The sequence below is a fragment of the Cyprinus carpio genome, chromosome B22 (genome assembly GCF_018340385.1).
Source record: "Cyprinus carpio isolate SPL01 chromosome B22, ASM1834038v1, whole genome shotgun sequence".
Taxonomy (NCBI): Eukaryota; Metazoa; Chordata; class Actinopteri; order Cypriniformes; family Cyprinidae; genus Cyprinus; species Cyprinus carpio.
The window spans coordinates 20,643,133-20,654,950 of NC_056618.1; positions in this window are offsets into that span (position 1 = coordinate 20,643,133).

Genomic DNA, 11,818 nt, shown 5'->3' on the forward strand with positions numbered 1-11,818 from the left:
GTCTGCATTGACCTTTCACTTTTTTTTTTAAGTCAAGGTTTTGTGTGTGTGTGTGCTCCTGGTGCATCTCAGTTCTCTATTACTCATCTAAAGTCATCTCTCTTCTACTTTTTATCCGCAGTCTTCTTACATGTCGTCTTTACCAAAGTCTCTTTCTGGCACACTTTATTAAACTGACTGCTACACTCATTATACATAAATACACATCACCACCTGATTATTCCCAGTTGTACTTGTAAATAATGCAGGCCTGAACTTTATTTAGAAGGGATGATTTAATAAAAGAAGGCAATTGATTCATAAGAATCTTTTTGAGTTGCGTTATTGTTATAAAGTATTGCATATTTGCATTTATTGAAGGCTGATTAGAGTCCTTTAGTAGCAACTCAAAAGTTACTTTGGTCTAAATTCTAATGTGAAAGAGCAGTTTTGCAGAACACTGTGGACATTCAAGATTTAGTTGGATAAGACGATACTGAAACTTATCTTTTAGGTTTTTTTTCTTTTTTTTCATTTATTGAGTTGTAGTTTTTTAATGTACATTGTCAATCCACTGGAAGCAAAACCTCAAATTCAGTTTCCTAAAACAGAAGAATTAAATCTGGTTAGCAGTGAAACCTACACCGATCACCCCTACATTATTCACTTCCTGAAGCCACGGTGTTACAGGATATACCCCCCCAGCGGTTGAGCACACACTCTTTAGATTTGCCTCAGTAGTTGTCAAAAACCACTATAAGTTAAATACATAACACAATACGTATTTTTGGCGTAATAACATGACTGGTGAAACAGACCGGGGACCAGGATTCTTGCACCTTTTAGGTCTTTCAAGGGGGCAAACTAGCTTTATATTTTATACTACTGTTCCTGTTCTACTACTCCCACGTGTCACATATTCACCATTTCGCTCGCACGTGTTTTACACAAGCTTGACTTCGAGGTTGGGCCCTGCATGAACTAACACGTGAATTTCTGTAAATATGAAGCAAAATAAGCACTCGCTTTTTTTTTCCCCTTTGTGTGTGTCAAAGAAGTGATCTCATCCTGATGTTTGATTTACTGAAGACGACAGAATTCCTCGTCATTTCCCCTACCAACACGCGACACGCTGACTACTACCAGCGTCTCGCACCGACAAGAGGTATGTAAGAAGTGGCATCTAGTACGCTCAGCAGAACACATTTGGGAAAAAAAAATTATATATTAATTACCACACGAGGGCAGGTTTCCAGTTTTGACTGAAGAAGATGAAACGTCCAGTAGAACAGATTATTGTGAGATGGCAGATGGTCGTCATACTGTGTGATTTTTTTTTTTTTTTCATACAATAAATACTATAAATATATATCCTGTACACCCATGTTTGAAGCCAGCAGCTCCATTTTGCCATAAAATGTACTTACAAAAAAAAAAAAAAAAGATCAAGAAATTTTTTTATTTTTATTATTATTATTATTATTATTTTTTTTTAGTTCAGATCATGTGCATGGTAAAATAGGTGGTCAGATGCTGTTGTGGGAGGATTTTGCAAAACGCATGGAATGAACAGGTGAAAGGTTTCAGAGTGAGATGGTCTTATTGGATCACACCTTTTCTGTGAACAGTTTAACAAAATGTTTCATATATTTTTGCTTGTCGTTTTTGGCTGGTGGCACCTGATCGGTAAGTTATATTTTTTTTTCTTCCTTTTTTTTTCTTTCTTTTTATGATATACAGTTTTTATAATATGGCCTAATTTCTATTTCCTGGTAATAAAGCAACGGATATAAACTTCAGAGTAGATTATTTTTTTCATCTACTGAGGCCTTTGGTGTTTTTTACAGAATTTTAAATCAAACTTGTCCAAGCTTTGTATTTGTTATTATAAAATTTCTCATTTTCAAATCTCATGCATCTTTTGGAATAACACCTATACGTCAAGAATACACATAAATGTAAATCCTCTCCAGTATATTTTAAGAAATTTTTTTTTTAAAACACCTCAGCCAGTTAAACATGCAGAAGTCATGAAATTCACTGGATAAAACAATTGTAGAATCCCATAGCGAATTAAAAGGGAGACTTATGCACGCAGGGAGCCCCCCCTCTTGGGGGCTATGTCTTGATACTGTCTATGAGAATGAAATGTCTAAGTTGTAGAATGAATTATCCATCCTATTTATTATTTCTTAACATTAATGCAACTTCACACATTATATTTTACGCATACAGTAGTAATAGTCTGTTTAAAATACGAAGAGCGTTGTTTCTGTAATGAGCTTTATAGTTTCAACAATACAAACTGCGATGAGTTCAAGTTTGGGGATAAAAAACCCCAAGGGACGAAGCGGCTCATGGTTTTGTCCGGTGGCATGTTTCTTGCGGTGTGTTTGGGGTGCTGAAATAATTGAACGTGACAGTCAATGTCAGTGGATGGGAGGAGATTGATGTCCCGTACTAAACAACGAATGATTTTACTGAAATCTGTGAAAACGTCGGTTGAGGTTAGCGAATGTAACCATGTTCCCTGAGTAGGAACGAGACACTGCTCCTCTAGGGTGTCGCTATGGGGAACACCTCGTCGTGACCCGTGTCTGAAGCATACAAATGAAAAACCTCCAACGAGTTGGCCGGCGACAGCTCTCTCTGACGTCACTACCGGGTGCGACTATAAAACAGGCACCGGGGAAACACGTTCATCACGTCTTCGTCTGAAGCTTGCGTCCGGAAGCATGGCAGGGAGCTAGAGGACGCAGTGTCTCGTTCCCTACTCAGGGAACCATGGTTACATTCGTAACCTGAGACGTTCCCTTTCAAGGGAACTTCGAACTGGCGTCCTCTAGGGGTCGCTATGGGGACACAGTATACCCACGTCGCGCCATGCTGAGGGAGTGCAGGCCAGAATCATTGGCGAACACTAAGTACCACTCTACCATTTCAATGGAGTTGCCCCCGGGACGTTTAGAGACGGCTGTCTGTGACAATACCCCTTACGGCCAAAGGCCTAAGCTACATACCCAACTTAATTGTTAGGGCCTCGGCCCGGTGGTAGAGCTAAAGGCTTGGAATCAGGAAAGATTCCTTTAAAGGGATACAGCTAGGAACCTAGCATTTTATACTAAGTCTAGCCTTCACACAGGGGCTACCGCTTGCTTCCGCAAAAGCTTGCTGAAGGAGCTGTCTCAACAGATCTCCAGTAGCAACACCCTGTTTAGATAGGTATCCGAGGATACATGGGTGGAGTGGCGCCCCAAGATGAACGGGGCTTTTACCAGCTCAAGAAAGGGCACGAAGCAAGGCACTAGCGCGCGCGAAGCCCTCACCATATAGGATTTTAGAAAGAACGCAGAGTACTAGCGTGCGGAACTTACCACAGTGTGGATTTCAGAAAGTGTGCAAAGACTTCACGTGCACACTTACCATATCATGGATTTTCAAATACTGTTTCTAAGGAAGGGCTCTCGTGGCACTCTGATAGAGCAGCTCATAGATGGAATGGGTTGCATCTCAAAAAAGTATGTTTGAGAGTCTCAACTCGATCTGTGGAAATAATGCTGGAGCGCTCTGGGAAAAAACAGTGAACTCAGTCTCATATGAGAGGAGAACTCCTGAATACAGAGAAGCACGCTCATAGGCGACCCTTCTTGTAAAAGGGGAGCGCTGCTAAACTACCACGAGAATCGCGCCCGAATAGCCCTTCATGTTGAGGGAAGCGATGCTTGAGGTGTATAAACAAATACACACTGGCTGAATGGAGCCCAAGGAACCAAGGTCTAATCATCTCAAGAAAGGGAACGAGGCGGAGCGCGAAACCCTTACCATACAGGATTTCAGAAAGTGCGCAGAGTCTTGCGTGCACACTTACCAATACGTGGATTTTTAGAAAGTGCGCAAAGTGTTCACGTGCACACTGACCACCATGTGGCTTTCAGAAAGTACACAGAGCTTAGCGTGTGTACCTAAAGGTTCCTAAGCATCGCAGAGGCGCTGAACCGCACGGGAGAGGCAAGCTCAAATTTTATAAACCTCTAGCGAGGGGAGCATCACCTGAGGCAGCATATACAAGAAGACTTCTGTAACTGCCACCTTCACTTCCCGCTGGATGCGACAGCACCTAAGCGGCCAGGAGACCCCTCAGGGTGACCTGGCCGGACATCCATGAAATTCCCTGCAGTGCTGTGCCAGGCCTGATGATCAAGGAGGCTCCCGCCAGAAACCTGTGATCTCAGCCGCCTAATACCGGAACATGAAGCCGGATGGCTGGTGCTGACGACTGTTTAGTAAACACTGTAACTGAGCACTGCAAAGGAAACTCACAGAGTTTATTAGTAGACACATAACCACCAGCAATTTACACATAAGTATATACAAAAAGTTACGTCCCTCGTTCTCCCACCCTCCTGCGCTGGAGCCCCGCTCAAGGGGCGCCTCCTTTTAGTCCGGACAATCAGTAAGGTGGTTGCTATGAACATAGAACCAGCCAAAAACATTATAGGTCCAGCATAGGAGACTGTTATGTGTTAGAGGTTTTCACCTAACCTCGATCAGGTGGAGAGCTGGTGGTTACAGGGGAATTAGGAAGGGGGGGAAAAAAGCAGAAGTTAAAAATACCTAAAGGGAACGAGTAGATACCTCAGTATCACTCTGACTCAGACGAGAACGCTGCCTCGTCTGGATCACATCCCTTAGGTTCTGCTTACCCCCTTGTGACCCACAATTCCTCTTAACCCTGCCCGCAGGTGGGGGAGGAGCGTGTGAGTCGCGACACTAGCCTTCTGTGCCCGTCTTTGATACTCAGATCGAGACAGGCCAGGACCCCCTCTGTTGTTCGGGCCTCAGACCTGGACCTTCGTGGAACGAAGGATCTGAAAGCAGCGGAGTGCGCCTTCGTCTCCCAGAACTTCTCGATCACCGTCTCAACGGAAATACCGAAAAGTTCAGAAGGCGAAACCTGAGCATCGAGAAGAAAGCCTTTTCTTTCTTCCCGATGTCTGCCAGGTTCATCCACAGATGTCTCTCCGCGCCACCACCATGGCCGCCATAGTCCTGCGCTTGGCAGAGGCGGCCTGCTTGGTAGCCCGGAGAGAGGACTGTGGTGCGGCGCAGCTCGGCTACCTGATCAGGAAAAAGGCCTTAGCCTCTATCCAGGTCTTTCAGCAGATCAGTCTGATATGCTTGAAGCATTTATTTTGTAATAAAGCCACAGCCTGACCTGCTGCTGCGTATGCCTTGCCATTTAAGCCAGATGCATTGCTTGAAGGGGCTTAGATAGCAAGGAGGGAGATTAAGAGAGGATGTCTCCCCCGCAGAATGAAAGCTCTTTCTGCAGGGGGCATCCTCTCATAGCCGTTTTCGCGCATCGCCTCGATGTCGGCAAAAACTCTTATGCTGAAACCGATGGATGCGAGAAGAAAAACTGCCTCTTTCATTTCCTTTCGATCTCTGTATGGGAGATCAGGCAGAAAAGCTGGAAGGCTCACCTGAGGAGATGGAGGACTATGGTCCGGAAAGATAACGCTCATCGAGGTGCGATCCATAAACTCCAAACAGCTCTACATACGCAGGGCAGGAGAATTGAGAAGGCTCAGCCTCAGCTTCTTCACCATCCTCAAAATACCCCTGCTTTTCCTGGGTAAAAAACCCAGCATAGCACTAACCTCAGTATCAGAAAGTGTTAAAGATATAACATCATCCTCCCGAGGCTCTCTCTCGTCCGCCGCCGCATTTTGAGCGCGAAGGGAAAGTCCCTCTTTAAAACCATTCAGACAGATCCACCTGAAATTCTCACGAGCTCATTCTCCTCCGTGCCTCAGCAACGGCGGGTCCTGAACCACGGGAAGCAGATGCCTGCCTTTTTTTCGGAAAGAGAGACGAACGAGAGCGGAAGCTTTTTTCTCTTGAAAAAATGCTCGCAATGCACGCAGATTGCCTCCTCAAAGACATCGCGTGCGTGCTCTTTACCCAAACAAATCACGTAAAGATCGTGTGTGTCATGTCATCAGGTGTTCAAATAACGCCGACACGGATGCATACATTGTCTAAACGCTTGCTAGTAGTCGCCATGATAGACAGAGAAAGAGCGCTCTTACCGCGTTCTTTCAGATGCACGCTTCAAACAAAACAGTCAGTGAAGACGAAGAAGATGAATGACGTGTTTTCCGGTGCCTGTTTTATAGTCGCCACCGGTAGTGACGTCAGAGGCTGTCGCCGGCCAACTCGTTGGTGTTTTTTTTCATTTGTATGCTTCAGACACGGGTCACGACGAGGAGTTCCCCATAGCGACCCCTAGAGGACGCAGTTCGAAGTTCCCTTGAAAGGGAACGACCACCACTTTCTGTGGAATAATGAAACAACATCTCTCGTAGCTAAAATTAACAAACAGAAGCAATTCCTTGTCACATATGATGGTCTTGACGGGAGATTCAGAAACAGACTGAAGCTGAACAATCAAACTGGATCTCTGACCATCACAAACATCACAACTGAAACATACGGGACTCTATGAAGTAAAGATATATTGGGGAGAAAAGAATTCAAACAAGTATCAAAAGCATTCAGTGTTTCAGTCTATGGTGAGGAGATCATTTTGTCCTGCCTTTCAAATATTTGTTTTAACATTCACTTAAAACATTAAAGTGAAAATAAGATTGTTTGATTAGATTTATTCATATTTCTCTTTATTCTCTGATGTTTTCAGCTCGTCTGTCTGTTCCTGTCATCATCAGTACTCTTTACAGTGTTCTTCATCATCATCATCATCACAGCAGAATTGTTCATTGGTGTGTTCAGTGGTGAATGTGGGGTCATGTGACTCTCTCCTGGTACAAAGGAAACAGTTTATTGTCCAGCCAGCATCAGTGTGTCTGATCTCAGCATCAGTCTCTCTCTACCTCTGGAGCTGGAATATCAGGATAACAACACCTACAGCTGTGTGCTCAACAATCCCATCAGCAACCAGACTCAACATCTGTGACATCACACTCAACTCTGTCACACATGTGCAGGTATGATGGTGTTTATTATGTTTATATTAATGTTGATTAATAAATAATGGGGAAGTCATGGCCTAATGTGTCCTAACCCTAAGGTTGTGGGTTCGAGTCTCGGCCCGGCAATACCACGACTTAGGGTGCCCTTGGGCAAGGCACCGAACCCCCAACTGCTCCCCAGGCGCCGCAGCATAAATGGCTGCTGACTGTTCCGGGTGTGTGTTCACGGTGTGTGTGGGTGTTCACTGCTGTGGCACTTTGGATGGGTTAAATACAGAGCACAAATTCTGAGTATGGGTCACCATACTTGCATGAATTTAACTTTTAACCCACTACACTTCATTAACTGAGCTGATTTATAAAGTTTAGTGTATGTTGTAGATCAGACAGACTCATTCACTAACACTAATGGCTCATTTTGATAATTACAGATCAAGGTCTACCTTTATTGTACATAGTGCTGATCTCTGCTGCTGCTTGCTGGATCTCTGTTGATTGTTGCTGCGTCATGATGTGCTGCATCTGCAGGAAACGTAGAGAAATTGACAGAGAAGGCAAGTGTTAACTTACTGCTTTTAAACAAGAAATATTTAAAAAATGCACTCTAAATATTTTAATCAATGAATAAGCCAAAATTATCAATATTATACTTGAATAATAATATTGTAGTTAATGCCATCTAGTTCCCTTTTATTAGAAGAGACTGAAATAATGTGCGCTTATTGGGTTTTGCACTAGACCGCATTCATTACTCTTCTCAGTTACATAAACTGTCCTTAAAAACACTGCAAAGACACTCACAGAAATTCATTCCTACATTATTTCAATAATAAAAATGATTTATGAACAATCTGATATGTAAATATGCAATCGGTTGCTGATGTTAATCTTTATTAATTAACTTGTTTTACTTGTTGAGCTTAATTTTGTGCATTTCTAAATATATAAATTACTGCACTCTGCTAAGAACTTAAAATAATTTAAAATTGTGTAAATTCAATACTCCCATTCAAAAAAAATAAAAAATATATATATTAATACTTCCATTTGAGTCTCGATAATGAAAAATATTTGGTAAAGAAAACAGATCTAGTTAAGATTGATTGTTTAATGCATCTGTTGTGTGTTTGAACAGTCAGACTTGTGAAGAAATGCATCACTTATGCTGAGCCAACTTTCTACAAAAGAAAAGCACAATCGGTAAATTCATTCAATCTGGGTTTAGTCTCCATGTCAATTCTATCTATCGTTAGGGTATTAAATCGATTACTGTAACTGTATTCATTTCTTTTTATACGGTATCTCATTCAGTTTACGGTATGTCGGTAGTATCCAATGTAACAGAATTTGTTTGTATTGTCACATGGTGCTATGAGATTTGCATTCTCCAGCAAGATATGCAGTTTGCAGCAAAACGCAACACAACAGACCACATAGCTTGCACTAACAGGCTAGAAATTCTAGTGTGAAATTCCACATGCTATTTCACAGCCAAAGAAATTGGTTCACAGGGCTGTTCAAAGACAGCTCACCACTTCTGCATTTATGCAGTTTGAAAACTGGGGAATGTTTCTGTGCATTGAATTTTTTCTGTGCAGCTTGCATTACGTTTATATGTAGCATGCAAGCCATTAGACCCCGCGGCGGCGGGTGTGCAGTTCATTGTACAATACTCACAACATAGTACCGTAAGAGTACTTATTACTTACCAAGAAATCAAAGTTGGACCATTTTTAGGGGATATCTCTTTTTCTGATGGCGTGTTTTACTGGCACAAGGGCTGGACAGTAACATATCTAGTCACATGAGATCTACCAATAGCAAACCACAGCCTCTAATCAATACCCGAGGCACAAAAACTAGTAAGAGCCGCTTCACTCATATAAACTTCACAACTGGAAAGAAAATACTATTGCAACTTCTGTTTAATGGTGATTTCAGGGCACTTATTTCTCAGGCATTTTTTTTCTCTCTCTCTATTTAACATTCAATTTTTGAATGACTCAGTCTAACATTTTCTGATGTAAAGAGAACGAAAAACAATCCTGCACCCAGCACTTACATACATTACATTGTTTTTTTTAAAACTACTCATCATTGACCCCTTTACTAGAATTTATCACATTTTTTTTGTAGCTTATTTACTGTTGTTAACTTTTGTCTAACTTGTTGTAGAATTTATATTAGATAATCTGTTAGATTAGGATATATTTCAAACTCTGGCATATTTTATAGCTGTTGTTTCTAAATGTGCAATAATAATAATACAGTTTATTGGCCTGGTGATGATTAATAGGACTAGTCTTTTTATAACCCAAATGCTGTACATTTTCATAAGAGCAAGTACAAGTGAGAATGGAGACCCATGTGTAAATGGGTTCTAATGATGACGAGATGGATGGCAGAAGAACATAACAATATTGATGAACTGTTAACTATTAAAAAAAAAAAAACAATATCAATATAAAAAAATAAAAAATTAAATTTACATTGACTTCTTATGGAATGTTGAATTAGAACATTCAGTCAAACTCATAGCCTGTGAGTGCCTAAAATATATAAAATGCATTTATATATCTTGTAAACAAACTAATTGCATGCTAGGCTATTTACTTTATTTGCAGTTATGTTTATTAACCACCTTTGCATGTGTCCTTACAAAAATAGACCATCTTACAAAAAAACATAAACATATTTTGTCCAAAGCAAAACTACACCCAGGACCGTCCTTGGGGGTCCCCATGCTTTACCTCAGAACACGGCCCCCCCACTCCCTACCAAATCTCGCACCGGGCCCCGCATGAGCCTAAGAAAGGTAGATAAAAGGGCCTAACTTGTATTACATATTAAAATAAGTTTTGAAAAAACAAATAAATAAAAATAATGAACTAATAAAATGGAACTTAATTAAGTAATTTATCTTCTCTTTTAATAATTCTATACCTTAATTTGCATTATAAAAATTAGCGGCCCTTGCCTCCCCAATGAATTACTGTGCCCCCCATCTCCTTACTGACGTGATTGATTTCGAAATGTGTAAGTAAGTAAAAAAAAAAAAAAAAAAAAAAAATTTCTACCATCGCACATACGAAAGCCAGTCCAACTGCACGCGATCGCAGATTGCACGAGCTTCCCACCCAAAAAACAACCCTACACCCCCGCCCCAACCAACTCCCCCCCGCGCCCATCATGAAACTGATATTTAGGCCTTGACATTTGTTTTCGTTGTCAGTTTTTTTTTTTTTTTTTGACTAAAGTATTTAAAAAAAATAATCTCATTCTGCCTCAAAGTAACCTTCGTGCTAATAGGAACGCAAATATTTTCTGTCTGGATGCCTCATTTTTACTATTATAATTTTTTGTTATTATTATATCTTGTGTGATGTGTTTTTTTTTTTTTTCACATTTATTTATTTATTTATTTTTTTTTTTTATAGAAAATTGAAGAGGAGACTCACGTAGAGTATGCATCTGTCACCATAAGAAGATGATCAAAGCATTTTCTAAGTACCAGATCCAGCTGTGTGGATCACTCTCACTTAAACCTTTGTATTAAGTCTATTGTTGAGTTTTGGGATTTGGTGAGAATTACCACATCATTCATTAAAAATTAATAAAGACAACGTGATATCAAACCCACAATACTTTAGATTCATTGCTTTTCCGAACACAAATTAGTTTTATTTTTAATGTTCTATTATCTTTTTTTTTCCAAATGGAGTATTTTCAGTGGATAATGTAAACTGATGAAGAATATTAAACAACCGATTCATGTGTGTTTCTGGAGAACAAAAGTCTTATGTGTTTGGAGCGAAAGGGTGATTATGTGATGACAGAAAAACTATCCCTTTAAAGTGTCAAACTATGCGTGATGTACCTCCAAGTGCAAAAAACGTAGATGCAAAACTCATATCAGTTGAACTCATACTCTGTACAGACAGGTTTTTGCATGAGCATGTCTACTGCTAGACACGTGGTGTTTGATGTCAGTATTTGCGAGTGTGTCTGAGTTGTTAGGAGTGTGTCTCCTGCCGTGACAACGTGTGGTTTGGATGGTGTGTTTTTTTTTTTTCCATTCCTGCTCATGATAAAAAAATCTCACAGTTTGACTTCTACTTACAGAAAACATCTTAAAATACAACTGTTGATGTACAACAGTTTTATACAATAGTTCAAGAAACCAATAAATAATCAGTATTGAGAGTTTTTGTCCTATTTTGCTAACAAAAATTAAAAAAATTAAAAAAAAAAAAAAAAACACGAACAGTTTTCCAATAAAACACCCATACTGGTATTTCATTCTTTGAATTAATTTTTTTTTTTTTTTTTTTTTTTTTTTTGAACACACTGTCAAACTGTCAGTTATATTCATGATGAACTGTTCATTCCCCCATTTATAAAAAACACACGTATCACTTGTCAGATTAATTAAATAATTCTATGATTATCTTACTAAGACTTGCCTCAAAACTACTGGTGAATTTCCTTATAACCAATGTATTTTCCACTAATTCTTCTTACGCAAGTTTCCCAAAAATACAGCAAATCAAAAAGAGATAAGAAAATTCACACATAGTCCACAATTAAGATTATTAAATACAGGAAATCAAGTGAACAATAAACAATCTTTCATTTTGCTGAATCAACAGTTCTTGTTTGATCAGCAGAACAGTTTTATGCAGTCAAGAAGATGAAGCTGCTGAACTCCGTAATGTTAAAAGATGAGTCAAAGACAGATGTAGACAGAGATAAATCTCACCTAAGGGAAAACTTGATGGAGTTAATGTCCAGACACAAACTTGAAAAATCTGAGGGATGATCAAAATCTGTAACTACTGCTCTTCATG